This window comes from Engystomops pustulosus, chromosome 2, assembly GCF_040894005.1.
Source record: "Engystomops pustulosus chromosome 2, aEngPut4.maternal, whole genome shotgun sequence".
Taxonomy (NCBI): domain Eukaryota; kingdom Metazoa; phylum Chordata; class Amphibia; order Anura; family Leptodactylidae; genus Engystomops; species Engystomops pustulosus.
Window position 1 is genome coordinate 92,186,097 of NC_092412.1, and position 19,377 is coordinate 92,205,473.

Sequence of the window (19,377 nt, forward strand, 5' to 3'; positions counted from 1 at the left end):
GAAAATCATGAACTCACGGATGAGATCAACAACTCCAATGTGAAAGAGTCCTAACAAGCACAAGTGCAATTTAACACAAGGAAATGCCTATAACAAATTATACTATGAAACAAATCTTAAAACTACAGTGACAGAAAAACTGGAAAGACAAAAGATAAATCTCCCCCACAGTATTTGTCTGATTTTTTTTTATAGTTCTCCTCAAGAGTTTTAGTCTTTAAATTAAGCATGCTGTATTCTAGTTGTTAGCATCTGCTTGAATTACCAAGAGTGCATAAAAATAATTATGAATGTCTGCATGTTTAAGATATAATACATGACCAGCTGTTTTAATATCTGCAAACCATTGTTTAAAGCAATTACATAGAGTAATATCTACTTTCTCAATTAAAAAAAATCAAAACAATTTGGAATCAGGATATACTATTCCATTATATCTTAAATGGGAATTCCCATTTCAGCAAATAAATGTTATTTTTTGAATAATGAACATTTATACAATTTTCTAATATACTTTCTGTATCAATTTCTCATAGTTTTCTGGATCACTGCTTGCTGTCATTCTATGGAAAGTTTCTGTGTTTATTTCCAGTGGGCAGAAATCTGACCATGGTCACACCGGTGCACCACTCATTATACCACACAGCTCTGATTACTCTTTATGATACTAATGAGCCGCTCATCTGTGTGAACATGGTCAGATTTCTGCCCACTGGAAGTAGACATAGAATGAAACAGTGACCCAGAAAACTTTTAGATATTGAAGCAGAAAGTATATTGGAAAATTGCATAATTGCAATAACACAAACAATAACATTAATTTATTTGCCAGAATCGGAATACCTATTTAACAAATTACCAAACCAAAAAAGAATTTTTGCTATAGAGTTGCTGGGTTCACAAAGCACATAAATACCATGGAACACATAGAGAGCACTCAAACCAAAAGAAGAAGAAGTTCCACAACAAAAATAATCAAATATTAATAAATTTTATTGTAGAAAAAATATAATAAAAAGATTACAAATATGTACTGACTAATGGACAACTATGCACAGGAAAAGTATGTCCCGGCACTAGACAGCATGGGTTAGAGCTATATACAACATTTTACACAATGGCAACATCCAAGCTTCATGATAAGATAACTGAAATTAAATATCATGCAGGTACGGGTGAAAGGTAAGTACAAAAAAAATTACATATTTGTAATCTTTTTATTATAATTTTTCTACAATAAAATTTATTAATATTTGATTATTTTTGCTGTGGAACTTCTTCTTTTGGTTTGAGTGCTATTTAACAAATTGTTGTTTTACTTGACGTTCATTGTATATCGACAAGTTTATGACATGCAATATTAATATGTCATAAGAATGTCATAAGAATAATATATATATATATATATATATATATATATATATATATATATATATATATATGATAAAACAAAGTTTGTAAGAGGCAAAAGCATTGAGCTGAGCTCTGTGTACCTTCATTACTGCACATAATGAAAACAAGTCCTACATGATACTCTTATATGGTAGAATTGTTGTGGATCTATAGATAGATAAATCCTGGAGACGGAAGATGTTAAAATCCACAAAATGTTGTACGGGTTGTTTTCATCCTAGTTCCCAGTGCTTTCTGTCTGTCATTTGTACAGCCAAACATTTTACAAATTAGAGGCTTATAGTTTGTTCCAACAGCACTTTCATCTCCAATGTGTTCAATTTGCTTTAAAGCTGTATTGTGTGCCAAGTAATTCTTAGTACTGCTTTGATCATCTCTCTCTTTCTTTGTGAATAATTTCCTTCATTACAATTCAATTATTTAATTCAATGCTATTTAGCAAAATGAATTTAGGTCAACCTATGCCGAGATCACATTTCTATCCTGGAAAATATTAAAATGTAGCAGTTTTATTTGACACTTGACGAGTTAAAAAAACAGCTTCACCAAACCTTTACTTTTTAAATGTTTTTTGTTGTGTGATATATTGCATCATGTTATCAGATTCTAGTAAAAAAAAAGTTGGCGGACCTACATGCATCGAGCATTTACATCCTGCTTTTAGTTATGGTCTAACCCCCTAACCCTTGCTAAGGCACATACTACACCTGACCATATTCAAAAATGTGATGCACATAATGAATGCCTTAAAACACCCTTTAAACCTAAATCTGTAACATGGGATATTCAGAATGAAATCGGGTCAAAAACACACAAAACATTCATTATGTGCATCACAACATTGATTATGCCCAGGTGTGTTATGTGCTTAAGTTCCTGAGCCAGAATGTGGTGGGTTAAACCATGACTAAGAGCAGGATGTCCGCCTACTTTTTCTAAGTAGGATGAACACCAATTTTAATGTTTGATTAAAGTTTTTTCCACTTTTTTACAACAATTTTGAATCGCTAGAAAGTTTCCTTTTTTTTTGTTCCACATTGATGTGATTACTAGGACCGTTACCGATGCAGCAATGTCCTTCACATTGACCCCATTCTCCACGAAGAAACCTTTCCTGGTTTCCACTGATTTTGGGTAGGTGTCAGTTTTTATACTAACTTCATTGTGCAACAGACATGCAGCTATGCCTGGTGGTTCTGCTGTTTTCAACACAATCTAGCAGCATCAATCACTAGACCTTTACACAATCATTGACATTTGGAGAGGGAGGGTGTAAAAAGTTGAAATTGGGTGCCCCAGCAGATATGGCCCCATCCTTGGCGTGCCAAGTGGTAACTTGCATAAATATGAAACCTGAATTTTTCCATAAAATGACAAAATGATTGATTGAAAATAGCAACACTATATTTTGAAAGCCAAAACCATGCCCCACAAATGTATTCACTTGTGGGGTGATTCAGGAACAATTAATGGAAATGGCAAATAAAATTTCATGTCGTTACATGTTGCAACTGACAGGGGGAAAAAAGTATGAAATAAAAAAACAACTGATTGAAATAGCAATAGAACAAACTTGAAGATATTTATGGACAATAAACTTTACAGTGATCCAGTGGCAGGAAGCTGCCAGGTCTGACAAGTAGGTAAGAAAGTTTTCACCATACTTTGGGAATGATGTTTTGTTACTATAAGAGCAGCAGGAATTTTCCTTTACAAATCCCTGTTGTGATGGTTAAACAAGAAGGACATGGATGTTTTTCTTGAATTAAAAGTTAGCATAGGTTTTGCTATTGGATTGCCTTTGCATATTGGCAGATAGCTTTTCCCTATTGACAGGATAAAAATTCCTGACTCCAATAATGATTACAATATATCAAGTAACCTACACTATACAATGGGCGAGAGTTATCAAACGTAGGTGCATCGTGAACCTCCTGCACCGTTCGTCATGTTAGATCTCCCAAGGGTCTCCAGACAATTCTATGCCAAATCATGCCCATCCATGCTCCCACTCTGATTGGTGAGCTGGTGGCGCAAGCTGGGAAATAGTCTCAGTTTCCGCATCCCCCAATGTGGTTCATCTAACTGTAAGTACCAGATATTGTGGGGCCATATGTTGGTAAAACCGGTAGAAACAAATATGGAGTTATATCCTTTGCTTATGAAGCATAGCATTGATATGTCTTTTTAAGGCCCCATGCACACTGGCGTATGCCCATACGTCCACCAGGATGGAGAGGAGGAGGAGTAACCTCTTCCCTCTCCATTGAAATGTGTGGTGCACAGCCCATAATATAGGGAGAGATAGGTCATGTCCTATCTTTTTCCCATGTATGGAGCGGTACGGTGCCACACTTGTGCATGGGGTACTTTGCCCATACGTTTGTGTGCATGGGGCCTAACTCTTGCCTGATAAAATGATCTGAGTAGTCTTGAAAGCTTAAAATTTTCATCAGCCTTTAAATAACCAATAAAAGGTATCAAGAACTGAAGATTCTCATTTGTATATATTTGACCCTATAAAAATCTGTAGGATTAGCTATGGAAGAAAATGATTTTAGCTGTAGATGTTATAGACATTGAATGGGAAACTAATATGGAAATAAGATTATAACAGCATGCATTACAGGCTGATACTGGTTTCTGTAGTACTGAAAGTAGACAAGTAGTTAATCTCAGTATTTGGAAGTATATCAGTATCTTAAACGATTAAATGCTAAACATATTAAAAGTCTGTTCCAGTTCATGTCCATCAGCACTTATTCACAGCAGACCTAAACACAAAAATGCCACTTTATATATTAGAAGCTTTGGGAAAAAAGTCTGTTAATTTACTGATGGCAATGAGCTAACAGTTGTCAGAATGTCTGGAAACGGACCAGCCGACTGTTGACTTAATTATGCCAGACAACAGAGCCAACATTTTAGAGCTGTGAAAAATGGCAATTTTCACACTACTTTTTTTCTTTACACACTGCTGAAATCTGCTGGTATAAGTTGTTAAGGCCATTAAAAATCTGTACTTGTCTTTACAAAAAAAATCCTGTTTTATATCCTCTAGCAATTTCAACAGATTTGTTTGTGCTGCAGCACAATTCTTCTTAATTGCATTGAAGATTTCAAATAAACTCAACTTATTTACAGTAGATTCATGGGACTAAGTTCATCACTTGTTCTCCTTGTCATCTACTTTACCTCAGCGGGAGGGGAAGTAGAAAGCTGAACACTATGAGAATCATAACACATTTCAGAAACAAGTGCGCTGATCCTAATAATTACATTATAACAACTTAACTTCAAGCTCGCTCACAAAGTTACAGATGTTGGAAAGATAAAGGGTTCAGGCATCAAATGTATGAAGTCTGATGTTCTGTGTCCCCTATTTGCTCCCCCAATATGCACTCTACAGCTCTTGGCCATTGATGTCATATACATTTGTCATGTGTCCTGTGTTCTGCACAGCTCCATTTAAGTAATGGGGTAGAGTAAACAACTGCACCATTTGACTCAATGCCAGACACCCCTTTAAAATGAAATTGTTTTAAACTAATGTTTAATCATAATAATTTGCACTTACACTTATTGTTTAAAATCAATGTGGAAAATCACCATCCCCCTTAAAAAATAAAGCTGACCCCCGGCATCCTCTTCTCCCCACAGCATGTCTTCGGATTTTGTTAGGGCACATCTATGTAATTTGCTGGCACAGAAACAATGACGCAGCATGTCTCTGCTGGACATGATCTTACGGGGGCACACTTCTGGACATGATCTCGTGGGGGCACTTTGCTAGTCATGATCTTTACAGGGGCACTCTGCTGGGCATGATCTTTATGGGAACACTCTGCTAGACCTTATCTTTACAGGGAACTCTCCTGGACATGATCTTTATGAGGGCACTCTGCTGGACCTGATCTTTATGCGGGTACTCTTCTGACCATGAAATTTATGGGGGAACTCTTCTTGATCATGATATTTATGGGGGAACTCTTCCTGGGCATGATGTTTATGGGGGCAATCTACTAGGAATTTTATTAAGGGGGCACTCTGCTGGACATTTTATTAAGTGGGCATTCTGCTCAATATTTTATTAATGTGCTGCTGGCTGCTGTGGACATATTATTCATGAGGGGAGACTTCTGGACATTTTATTGATGAGGGGAGACTACTGGGCAATATTAGAGAGTATCTGCAACGTTTCCTACCCTAGGTTTTTACTATAAGTTTTCACAGTTTTTTGCAGTAAAATTAGGTACATCGGCTTATACTCCAATCGGCTTATACTCAAGTATATAAGGTAGTTATCAGATCTAAAATAAATAGAAAAGGAACGTAAAAAAAAATAACACACAAATTCAAATGACTTACGGTACTCCCACAAAAGAAAACTCTCACATTTCAATCCCCTAGTGATGTTAACACAATAAAGATAATTTAACCCCTTACTTTACAATTTTACTCAGTGTTATTGCTATTTTAGCTCCTATCACTCCCTAGGCTTCTCAGTGTAAAATCCTAGGGTGTGGGCGGGGCCTTTCTAAGCAGATAAATTATGACCCATCTAGTTCTGTGGGTTGACAATGTGGTTACATTATTAGGGTACACTTTCATCTGGCTTCTGACATTGTACTAACACATTGACACATAGACAGAGAGATGAGATGGATCAGAGATGCATTAGATTACACAGAGGTTGACAGAAACAGGCTGACCGACAGAGGATGACAGACTTTTACACTGTTACTCTGTAAGCTCTGCTACATCTCACAGATATGTGCCTGCCTCACCCTCCTCCGGATCACTTATCTCCTTGTAGTTTATAATTTGCAGCCTCTCTCTTTGATCACCATGTGCTGGCAGGATTTGAGTGTCTCTGAGCTTCGTGCAAGGAGCGTGGCTACAGTCTAACAGCAAAAAGAGACAGTAATCCCATTTGCACAATCTCACACAGAAATCCAATATGGCTGCCCGACCCTGAGTCAGAAGTTATAGGGTCGTGTCTAGGAGCATTTGAAATTGTGTACACCAGGACTAATAGAGACAGGTTGGACTTATTTACGTGAAATGCTGCATTTTTGTGAATAACAGTGAATTAGAGAATGTGTTATTTTGTTACTCAGAGTACATATAAGGAACTTGTCTTTATGGGAATACCCCTTTAGCAGGGGAGCACCTGGCAGATGGTTTTACTCTCATAAACCAAAAATAAGATACAAATAGATAATTTTGTATCTTACTACTCTAATTGATAAGAGAGGATTCCAAAAGAAGTTATTTGTATTCCATAACCAATAATCTGGTAATCGATTCCAATAATGAGGTACCACCTCCAAGATTGATTCATTCCTGGAATCAGGCACCTGTAGTGGATTGTTGTGTCAAATGGACAGAAACAGAGTGTAAAATTTTCAGGTATGAGGTAGAAAAATCACTATCTTATTCTACTCATAAAGAAAATTTGAAAGGTTGCATACAATATCAAAATTCCTTTGGACGCCAAGATGCCTCGACCGACTTAGGTTTTGCCTCATCTTGCTTCACCTGCAGCATGGTGTTGGCATGATTCAAATAAACCGTGATTTCAAAGTTTAAAATTCTTTACATTTAAATCCACCAATCTTTGGCATTCTTGGTCTGCTTTATGTAATGCCTAATTCTTATTTACGTCCACCTATCTCACTGTCCCTGTTTCCCTTAAGACCGCATCAACAGTAGCATATGACTCCAACCAATCAAATTTGGGCTTTTCCTCCACGTCCATCTAAACAACCAATCATAAGGCTCCAAGTAGAATAATAATAATAATAATTCCTTTATTTATATAGTGCACACAGAGTACACAGTACTGCACAGAGCTTGCTAAACATTAAAAAAAAAAAACAATCACATTCATCCAATATATTCCTATTGTGGGAGGCGGAAAAATCAGTTTATGGGCTCATTCACATGGCCGTCTGCGGGGACCAACATGCGGCCACAAATTTGCGGCCGCATGTACGTCCCCATAGACGGCAATAGTGGCATACAGCGGGGTTACAGTGGCATAGCGGCGACACAGGCCGCACAACACAAAAAGATAGAGCATGCTCTATCTTTCGGCGAGTGTGCGGCCGTGTGGCGCTGTTTTCTATGGAGGGAGGAGGGGTCCTGCACGGCGGACATACCGTGTATGTATGTACCCTATGAAAGTGTCTATTATAGTAATCGCTCTTGTTATATAAAGATGCAAAGATGAATCAAAAAGTGTAGTAGTATAGTAGGTGTAAAAATTCAGAATAGCTTTATTTAACAAAACTCTTAATTTCAAAACTTATGTTAAGACCATTAGGTAATGTCCTTAGCTGGTAAATCCAGCATCCTTCCCTAGTATTTGTTTTCCAAGTTTGCCACCCTTCGATTCCTTTCAACTAACTCTAGACCAAAAATTATCATCCTGTTAGGATATTTTCCATGCTTCAATTTGTAATGTGCTGATAAACTATTAGTGCTGAAACCTTTCTCTATGTTCCACATATCTTCCTATGCTCATTTTCAGTTTTCTCCCCATCCTACCAATCTAAATTATCCCACAAGGAAAAATAATAGCATAAAGTACCAAATGTCTATCATACCCTACATGTTTTTTTATTTTGTATTTATTAGTGTTTTGATTACCCTTAAATGATTTCACTACTCCTTAATCGTACCAACTACTACTCTTACATACTCTGCATTTCTTACAAGAAAAGCAAAACCTTTTTGTGCTTCTAATTTTTACCACACTTCCTCAATTGACTAGGTGTTATAACGCCCTTAATATAAGGGGCCTTCCTAAAAACTACTACTAGTTTGTTGATTATCTTCTGTCCCAAAATAGAGCATTAGTGATAAGGGGGCAATTTTTCTCAATGCTTTTCTTAACCTGCAAAGCTACCTTGCTATATCCTGTAATAAAAATGGGGTCCAATGGGTTCCTATCACTTTTTCCTTTCTGGAAGTGTTTCCTTCTTTAATCACTTGATATCTGATATTAAAAATAAAAGGAAAGATCTCCCAGTAGCTGCATATTTCTCCTGAGAGGACCACATTATGGAAGATTTGCAGATTACTATTTTAATGGGACATTTTAAGACACAGAGGGAAAAGAAAGAATGGAAGTATAAATTAATGTAGAGATTCAACACCTTACAAAGTGGTCTTCATTCATGGCAGCTTCATGACCTTCTATCTCTGACCTGGAGGCCACAAGCAGATAAGAGCCAAGGCTCTCTTGTCTCACCTCGCAGGGTTATAGTGTGTTTATTGCCATCTTAAATAAGATGTCCCTGTATTTAGCAATCTGTTGTTTTAAAGTTTTTTTAATATCCTTTGATGATCACTGTTTAGTGTGTATAAAATGCTGTGAATTTTCTGTTTTAGAATTCCTGTATTATTGTCTATGAAGTATCCATCGTTCCTGGGATCTATTCCGATAGTATGGTCTACTATTTATTATCATTTTTTATTCCGGAGCAAATTTAAACCCCTTATTTAGAACTTTCATCTGTTCCAGGGACAGACTTTTGGAGCTAGAATTTAAAATGCCCTGGGTTAAGTTCCCTTCGTTTTCTTCATTCGGTTTGATAGTACATTTATTCTTTCTTCCTCTACAAACTTTCTTTTTATTGGGGTATTTCTTACATTCTCCATTCCATCTCCTCAATTGCTTGAATCCATCCTACTTCCTTCCTTCTGGTGTTTGCAATGGGGCATATCTATGAAATGTTTTTATTAGTCATGTTCTATGCTCGTGACTACAGTTTCTATTGCGGTTTCTTTCTTGCCCATACTAATCTGTCTGATTTTCATTAGCATGCATGGATGCCTCTGAGGCTGCTTAATCGCACCATTATGCAAAAATTATGGGCAACAGCATGGCCATGACAGAGTGACCGAATGAGGCTAGATAGCATCTAAAACATCCAATAATTGACCCTGACACTATAGGGGACGGCATGCAGAGGCAGCGGCAGCAGTGGCAGGATAGAGAGTGTCATGGTGAAATACCCTAAATGGACTCAGGTTTCACCAAAGGAGGTGATATGATTTCCTATGTGAACAAAAGGTTGACGGTATATTTAGTCGATAACACAGCATGGTGGCGACATAGTGACCAAGTTCCATAACGTATCTGGTGAAACACCCGAAAAATGAGCCTGACACAGCTCTTTTGATAAGGGGACGACATGTGGAGGCAGCCATGGAGACGACTTCCATGATTAAGAGCGACAGTATGGGGCATCCATATTGCGCTGCTATCATTGCAACTTCAGGTCTCCAGCATGGCGGCGACAGATGGGCCGAGTTCCACTATGTATCTGGTGAAACACCAGAGGAGCAGGTAGGTGGTCCTCCAGAAAAATTAAATAGATTGAGTGCCTGTATGTGGCACTCCCAAAAATTGCTTAAAACAGAGGACTGGGTAGGTGGCCCTCCAGAAAAATTAAATACATAGAGTACTATAGCTAGAGCCAGTGGGCCCTGGCAAAAAATAGCCAATTTCCTATGCTTTAGTGTACAAAGAGGAGGAGAAGGAGGACAATGAGGAGGAGGAGTGCATACATTATTCAGGTTGAGCTTCTTTCACCTGGTGGAGAAAATCCGGAGAAATCCAGGCTTTATTCATCTTGATAAGCGTCAGCCTGTCAGCGCTGTCAGTCGACAGGCGTGTACGCTTATCGGTGATGATGCCACCAGCTGCACTGAAAACCTGCTCGGATAACACGCTAGCGGCAGGGCCGGCAAGAACCTCCAAGGCGTACAGCGCCAGTTCGTGCCACATGTCCAGCTTTGAAACCCAGTAGTTGTATGGAGCTGTGTGATCATTTAGGACGATGGTATGGTCAGCTACGTACTCCCTCACCATGTTTCTGTAAAGATCAGCCCTACTCTGCCGAGACTGGGGACAGGTGACAGTGTCTTGCTGGGGTGACATAAAACTGGAAAGGCCTTGTAAAGCGTACACCTACCAGTGCTGGAAAAGCTGCCTGCTCGCCTACTCTCCCTCGCTACTTGTCCCGCAGAAGTACGCCCTCTGCCGCTAGCGCTGTCGGAGGGGAAATTCTGTTTCAGCTTGTGCACCAGGGCCTGCTGGTATTCATGCATTCTCACACTCCTTTCCTCTCCAGGGATGAGAGTGGAAAGATTTTGCTTGTACCGTGGGTCCAGGAGAGTGAATACCCAGTAATCGGTGCTGGAATAAATTCTTTGAACGCGAGGGTCACGGGATAGGCAGCCTAGCATGAAATCTGCCATATGCGCCAGAGTCCCAACGCGCAAGAATTCACTCCCCTCACTGGCCTGACTGCCCATTTCCTCCTCCTCCAACTCCTCCAACTCCTCTTCTTCTGCCCATACACGCTGAACAGTGAAGGACTGAACAATGGTCCCCTCTTGTGTCTCGCCAACATTCTCCTCCTCTTCCTCCTCATCCTCCTCCACCTCCTCCGATATGCGCTGAGAAACAGACCTAAGGGTGCTTTGGCTATCAACAAGGGAATCTTCTTCCCCCGTCTCTTGTGACGAGCGCAAAGCTTCCGACTTCATGCTGACCAGAGAGTTTTTCAACAGGCCAAGCAGCGGGAGGGTGAGGCTGATGATGGCGGCATCGCCACTGACCATCTGTGTTGACTCCTCAAAGTTACTCAGCACCTGACAGATATATCAGACATCCACGTCCACTCCTCATTGTAGACTTGAAGAAGCTGACTGACCTGACTACCAGTTCTGGTGGAAGTTGACATCTGGCAGTCTACAATCGCTCTGCGCTGCTGGTAAACTCTGGATAACATGGTTAATGTTGAACTCCACCTCGTGGGCACGTCGCACAACAGTCGGTGAGCGGGCAGTTGGAGGCGGCGCTGCGCTGCCCTGAGAGTGGCAGCATCTGTGCTGGACTTCCTGAAAGCGCACAGATGCGGCGCACCTTCATGAGCAAATCAGACAGATTGGGGTATGTCTTGAGGAAACGCTGAACTATAAGATTTAACACATGGGCCAGGCATGGCACATGCGTCAGTCTGCCGAGTTGCAGAGCCGCCACCAGGTTACGGCCGTTGTCACACACAACCATGCCTGGCTTCAGGTTCAGCGGTGCCAGCCACAGATCAGTCTGCGCCGTGATGCCCTGTAATAGCTCTTGGGCGGTGTGCCTTTTATCGCCTAGGCTCAGCAGTTTGAGCACCGCCTGCTGTCGCTTAGCAACGGCACTGCTGCTGTGCCTAGAGCTACCGACTGATGGCGCGATGCCCACGGATGGTAATTCGGAGGAGGAGGTGGAGGAGGGGTGGGAGGAGGAGGAGGCATAGCACGCCTTTGAGACCTGGACCGAGGTAGGCCCCGCAATCCTCGGCGTCGGCAGTATATGACCAGCCGCAGGGTCAGACTCGGTCCCAGCCTCCACCAAGTTAACCCAATGTGCCGTCAGCAATATATAGTGGCCCTGCCCGGCAGCACCAGTCCACATGTCCGTGGTCAGGTGGACCTTGTCAGAAACGGCGTTGGTCAGGGCACGGATGATATTCTCTGACACGTGCTTGTGCAGGGCTGGGACGGCACATCGGGAAAAGTAGTGGCGGCTGGGGACCGAATACCGAGGGGCGGCCGCCGCCATGAGGTTCGGAAAGGCCTCGGTCTCTATCAGCCTATAGGGCAGCATCTCCAGGCTAAGCAACTTGGAGATGTGGACGTTGCGGGCTTGGGCGTGTGGGTGGGTTGCGCTATACTTCCTTTTGCGCTCCAGCGTCTGGGGTATGGAGAGCTGAACGCTGGTGGATGCTGTGGAGGATCGTGGAGGCGAAGATGCGGTTTTCGCACAGGAGGTGTTTGGGCCGTGGTCCTGGGCAGGGGGCTAACTAGCAGATGACACAGGGGAAGGAGCAGTGGTGTGCCCGGCCGGAGGTGAATGGGCTTGGTGCCATTGAGTGGGGTGTTTAGCATTCATATGCCTGCGCATACTGGTGGTAGTTAAGCGGTGGTGGAACCCCTGCTGATCCTGGTTTGGCAAAGGTTGCACACCACAGTCCGTCAGTCATCCGGTGTTTCTTTAAAGAACCTCCAGACTTCTGAAAATCTAGCCCTCGCCACGGGAGCTTGACTACGGGCAACATTTGGCGCTGATGCACCAGCTCTGGCCCTGCCTCTCCGTCTGGCCCCACCACTGCCTCTTCCAACCTGTTCGGCTATAGGACTCTCCTCCGTCTCATAAGCACTGTGTTCACCCGGCCTTTCAACCCAGCTTGGGTCTGTCACCTCATCATCCTCCGATCCCTCAGTCTGCTCCCCCCTCTGACTTCCTGCCCTGACAACAACTTCACCACTGTCTGACAACCGTGTCTCCTCATCGTCCGACACCTCTTTACACACTTCTTCCACTACGTCAATAATGTCATCATCACCCACAGACTGCGACCGGTGGAAAACCTGGGCATCGGAAAATTGCTCAGCAGCAACCTGGAGGGGGCAGACTGGGGGGAAGGAGGCTGAGGTGGAGGAGCTGGAGAAGTGCTGATTTCGGTGACATGGGTGGACTGCGTGGAAGACTGACTGGTGGACAAATGGCTAGAAGCATTGTCTGCAATCCATGACATCACCTCTTCGCACTGTTCTAGCCTCAACAGTGCTCTACCCAGTAACTTGTCCCAGTAACTTGAGACATGATGAACCTAGGGAGTGTAGCTCTGCGGCGTTCCCCTGCTCCCTCATCAGCAGGTGGTGTCTCACCCCGCCCAGGACCACAGCCTCTGACCCCTGCAGTAGTTGGACGCCCACGTCCACGCCCTCGTCCTCTACCCCTAGGCCTCGGGTTAAACATTTTCAAAATTAAAGTGTAAATTTCAAATTTTTTTTTTTTGTGTTTTTTGTGTTTTTTTTTTAAACAAAACGATGCTATCCTATTGCTATGGCTAGTTTCTAACCTACACTGAAAGCATACAACTGGATTTTGTGCTTTGCCAGATGACTTTGAGTTATAAGATAAATAAACGTAAAAAATAAATAAATCAGCAGACTGTGCCAAATTCAAATCAAACCCCTAAAAAATTGTCCCACTTCAGTGTTTGAGGTGGATATGTGTGTCACTAAGAGCTAAACACAACGGTCGCAAGTCTCCCAGCAAATTCCTCACAATATGGTACTAGCTGCACTAGTAATGCCAGCAAGCCCAGCCACAAGCAAACAAAAAAAAGGAAAATATAACGCTATTGTAGGCCTAAGTAAGCCGTTGGGGTTCTCCTATGACTATTTTCTAGCCTACACTCAAAGCAAACTGCTTTGCCAGATAACTTTAAGTTATAAAAAGAAATAAACGTAAAAAAAAATAAATCAGAAGACTGTGCCTAATTCAAATCAAACCCCTAATAAATTGTCCCACTTCGGTGTTTGAGGTGGATATGTGTGTCACTAAGAGCTAAACACAAGCCTCCCTGCAAATTACTCACAATATGGTACTAGCTGCACTACTAATGCCAGCAAGCCCAGCCACAAGCAAACCAAAAAAAAAGGAAAATATAATGCTATTGTAGGCCTAAATAAGCCGTTGGGGTTCTCCTATGGCTATTTTCTAGCCCACACTCAAAGCACACTGCTTTGGCAGATTACTGTGAGTTCTAAAAAGAAATAAACGTAAAAAAAAAAATAAACCAGCATACTCGGCGTAATTCAAATCAAACCCCTAATAAATTGTCCCACTTCGGTGTTTGAGGTGGATATGTGTGTCACTAAGAGCTGAACACAAGTCTCCCTGCAAATTACTCACAATATGATACTAGCTGCACTACTAATAGCAGCAAGCCCAGCCACAAGCAAACCAAAAAAAAGGAAAATAAAACGTTATTGTAGCCCTAAGAAGGACTGTTGGGTTCTTGTAGAATCACTCCTGCCTAACACTATTCTAATAGAACACCCTAACGCTTTCCCTGACCAGCAGCAGCTCTCTCCCTAGCGGCATCCAGACACAGAATGACGCGAGCAGCGCGGGCAGTGGCTAGTCTATCCCAGGGTCACCTGATCTGGCCAGCCAACCACTGCTATCGACGTGTAAGGGTACCACGTCATGCTGGGTGGAGTGCAGAGTCTCCTGGTTCATTTCCCTGTCCTTATCCCCTGAGGAAGCCCGCCAGACGGGCAATACACGTGGGGCATCCGTGGGCTCTCCCCCTCATACATTATACTAGGTAATATGACGCATTTACTTTCTGTTTTATTCACTTGAACCTACTCCCTTATGTTCTCTTGGCTGCTATTACTCTGCACACAGCACTTTATTTGTGCACTATCATCTTTGTGTTTTATATTACATTGTTGTAGTGAAACTGTCTGTGATTGAATCCACGATGCACTTTATTTGTATATAATCTTTTCTTAAGCATTATTTGGACCCCATTATTGGGATGATGTGTATATATATATATAACTGACAGCCTTGTTCATTTTTTCTATTTTTGTTTTGTCATTTACGTGAGGAATACCTTATTGAGGAGAGTCCTTTATGTTTGTCATTCCCTTCATTGGGTTTTTAAATGTTTTTATTGTCTTGTTTATGAATTAATAAATTGATATTTTCTACACATCCGCTGTTTTTCTTCTCTGGATCTGATTAGTATATTTTGGATGTGACACCTACTCGCTTACCCTCCCCTCTTTGTTTTCTTGAGTCTCCTGGCTTGTGATTGGCTCTGTTTCTGGCCGCCAAAAAGCAAAACGGCGGGAGATGCCATTTTCTCGAACTGGCGAAATACTCGTCCGAGCAACGAGCAGTTTCGAGTACGCTAATGCTCGAACAAGCATCAAGCTCGGACGAGTATGTTCGCTCATCTCTAGTGGCAACAAATTAGAGACACCAAATTATGGATAATCGAAACACTAATAAATATAAAATAAAACAACACATAGGGTGTGATACACATTTAGTCTATGCTATTAGAGCGAAGTGGAAGTGTTGATGGAGCAGAGGAATAGATCGTGTAACATCTTGTGAAGCTACAGTACTGCTCCTAGAGCCATTTGGGCTCATTAGCATACATTTCAAAGTTGATTTTGGAAGGAAGGCGGTCTTTGCATTTTAAGATGCCCTATATAATAATAATAATTATTTTAATCAACCCCTTATCACCGACACTAGTTTTCAGCTCAATGACCAGACTCGATTTTTCAAATCTGACATGTCTCACGATAATTGATTATAACTTCGGAATGCTTTAACATATCCAGGTGATTTTGAGAATGTTTTCTCGTGACACATTGTACTTCATGTTAGTTGTAAATACGTTAGATGTAAGTGATACGTTTTGTGTTTTGTTCTGAAAAAAATTGAAAATTTGGCATAAGTTTGTAAAAATTCTTTCTTTTCCAAGTTTGAAATGTTCTGCTTTCAAGGCAGGAAGTAAAACTACCCAAAAAGCTTGATAATTAACATTTACGTCTTCCTTAGTCTTCTTTATGTTGGGATGATATTTATGCGTCCTGTCATTTTTCTAGAATGTTATGAGGTGCAGAACTTTAGGTGCGATTTTTCTCATTTTCATGAAAATTGCCAAAATTCACATTTTGAGGGACAACTCAGCTTTCAAGTGACTTTGAAAGGCCTAAATAATAGTAAACCCCATAAATTACCCCACTATTAAAAGGTCACCCCTCAAAGTATGTAAAACAACTTCTATTAAAGGGGTTATGCCACGAAACAAATTACTTCACAAAACTCTCAAAGAGGTTAAAATATTTAAAATACCCATTAATAATGGTAACCTGGAATGAAGATAACTTTTTATTTGTTGTTATGATGCGTGTTCAGCCTCTATTCTTTTCCACACAGAAAAGCAGATGTGGGAGGGACCTAGCCGGGCACATGCACAGCACTGACAGAGGCAGTTACTTCACATCACTGATTTTAGAGTCTCCTTCCACATGTGGAAGGAGGATGGCAGGAGGTTTTGGAGCTCAGGGGATATCACAGTTCAGCCTGATGCTTTTTTTTTTTTATCTCTGCAGCCTCCTGTGTGATCTAATGGTGGACACTTAGGGGGAAGGAAAGGGCTGTTACATAGCAATGAGGTTACAGCCATGTTGTTAGGGGAGGCCTGCCCTCTGTATAGGCTGCAGTTACCATTTACTAAGTTTTCCTTAATTATGGTTTCATCTGGAGTTTTTTGTGCCCAAAAATGTCGCAAATTTTAGAAAACTTGGAAAAATTGCAACACAACAAAAATGTCTCAAAAAAACAGAAAAACAGTAAGAAAAATAATAAAAATGACCCCCAGTATGCCTGAAAAGAAGAACTGCAAAAGCTGCATCCTTAAGGAATATACAGTATATCCTTTCTTCCACCCACCGATGAGGAGCAATGAATTCAAATAGTGCTGTCTGCCCTTGTGCGTCAAAAATCTTTTTGAAGACGGGGAAAAGCAAATAACCTGCAGAATAACTGAGTACAACAATCATAAAAAACAATAGTCTCTGCATGAAACTACAATAAAATAATCTAGTCTAGTAGTAAGAATTCAGTATTCCCAATAGACCAAGATCCTTAGTTTGTCGCTCTATAAGTTAGGTAGTTATTAGTCTGGATAGGAGTCTCGGAATACTTTACAGAGATCACAGATCTTCCATCTATTTTCTCTACGCATTTGAGTTTCAGTGACCATTTAGCAATAGTGAAAGCAAAAATGTAATAATCACTTCTTTCCAATGTCTTACTAATAGGGTTTTAGCTGCGCCACTACTAGGATTTAACAGTCAATAATTTCTGAAAAATCTGCTCATATGGTATATAATCAAATATAGTTTTTCTTTATCCTCAATGATTAAATGTTTTCTCCCAGGCATGCAATTTTATTTTTTTTAATTGCAAAATTACTCCCTTTTGGTTTTCAATATAAATTAGATTATGTTATTGCTCAGATGTCTTTATAGGAATCTGAAATCTACCAACAAGCTGCTGATTTTTCATAGTTATCAGCTGTTGGTATTAAAGGAAAACTACCACTGGATTCTAGTTGACATGACCTCTTCACACCACCCTCTGGGCTCTGTACCACTCATCTCAGGACATATTTTGTTTAGGGACAAAAACTTAAACAAGTTTAGTTTAGGCAAAAAAAAAGATTTTGTAATATATGCAAATGAGGCTCTGGTGCGTCACTTACATCACCCTAGTGATTCAACTAACCTCCGCTACTTAATTTTACACGCCTCCATTCCCATGTATTCTTCCTTTTGGTGCTGTAAGCCGGTGATATCACTTGGCTCTCAGTATTTCTCACAAATCATGGAGCCTTAGTGTGTCGCGGACAGCTGTATGAGTTTCAGTAACTGCACATGTGCCGATACCCAGAGGTGTTGCCGCAATTGCGCTTACCCATGCAACGCTACGGTATATATCTCATTATGCTATTCTTCTCACTCCAGACCCAGCTATGCTGGCTACTCCATCAATGCAAATATTAGGTTTTTTCATCCACTCACACCAATTATTTCTCTAAATTGCCTGGAAATATATGCCACTGCCACAAATGAAAAAATATATAACAATATTTCTATATAGGTGAAAAGTCCCAGGAATGTTGAAGTTCCTCAAAAGGGTTGAGCACCACCACAGGTCCTGGCTTGGATCTTAAACAATCCAGATGCAAAAAACTTAGGCAACACTCTAATAGTTCAAAGTTTCGAAGTAATCACCTATTTCAAGCCTTTTTCATATTTCTATACATGTATAATCCCCACTTCCATCAATTAATAAAAACTGGAAGAATTAGACTCTGCCCACTTTTACTACAGAGGGAAATTTTGAGTCACAAAACAAAAAATACCACACTGGAAAAAAACAACACAATATTGGTACCTTGTTGTTTGTTTGGAAAGGGGACACAAGGTTTGACAATTTGTTAAGTATCATTATGAACCAGGAGGTACACTTTAAATGTAGCTTAACTAGGGCAGATAGACAGGAAGACTTGAAAAGGGAAAACAATTATATTCAAACACTAACACTTCTGCATGTTTAACGATCATTTATGTCAACAAACTGACATTGTAATTTTCCTATTCACCTATTGTGCATCTATTCTTAACAACACAAAGAAACATTTTTTCAGGATTGGTGGCGGTTGACCCACTGAACCACCGCAAGCGATTAAGTAAGCCGATACCTGGGAGCGGAGTCTAATTCGCAACCGGTATTCACCAGAGCCCGGTGCAAAGTGGGTTGGTCTTGCTTCAGCGGGATACCACCAGGATGCTGCCCAGGTGCAACTTGCTTGTAGAATTGGCCAAGGCGAAGTACAGGAACAGAAGACAGAGTCGAAGTAAGGCAGGATGTCAGGAATGGCAGAACAGGATCAGAGTCTGAGATACAGGGTCGCAGGAGCACCAGTGACACTTTTACCTAATTAATATCAGTTTATCCCCTCTTGTACCTCTCTTTCCCCTCTAAAATGCTCATTGCAGAAGTGCTGTTTGGTCTGTAGTGTACAGGAATGTGTTCCTGTTTCTTTCCAAACCATTTGACCTCCTGGCGATCATCTAAATATCAAACCAGAAAATAGGCAGAGATGAGTGTTAGGTATACTCCTCAGACATTTCTGCCATTTCTACTTACATTTGGCTGTAGTCTACCACCTTTTTCCTTACCAGTTCTTTGACTACTTTGATTCTTAGCTTCATCATCGCTTTAACAAATACCATTTGCACCACTCAGTTTCTTTAATTAACCACCTATATAGGATACTTGTCACGGGTGACCCCGTGATCCATGTCTCGAATCGCGGGGGCACCCATGTCCTGCTGTGCCACACAGCCTCTGTCACGGGTGTCCCCGAGATCCGCTGTCCTGCCCTGCTCCCCCTCCTCTTCACTCACCTTTCCAGGCTCCTGGCTCCGCTCTGGTCCTGGCGTGTGGTCCGCACGTCTCCTTCCTTCCTGGCCGCACGCTCCCGCTGCTAGGGCGCACGCGCT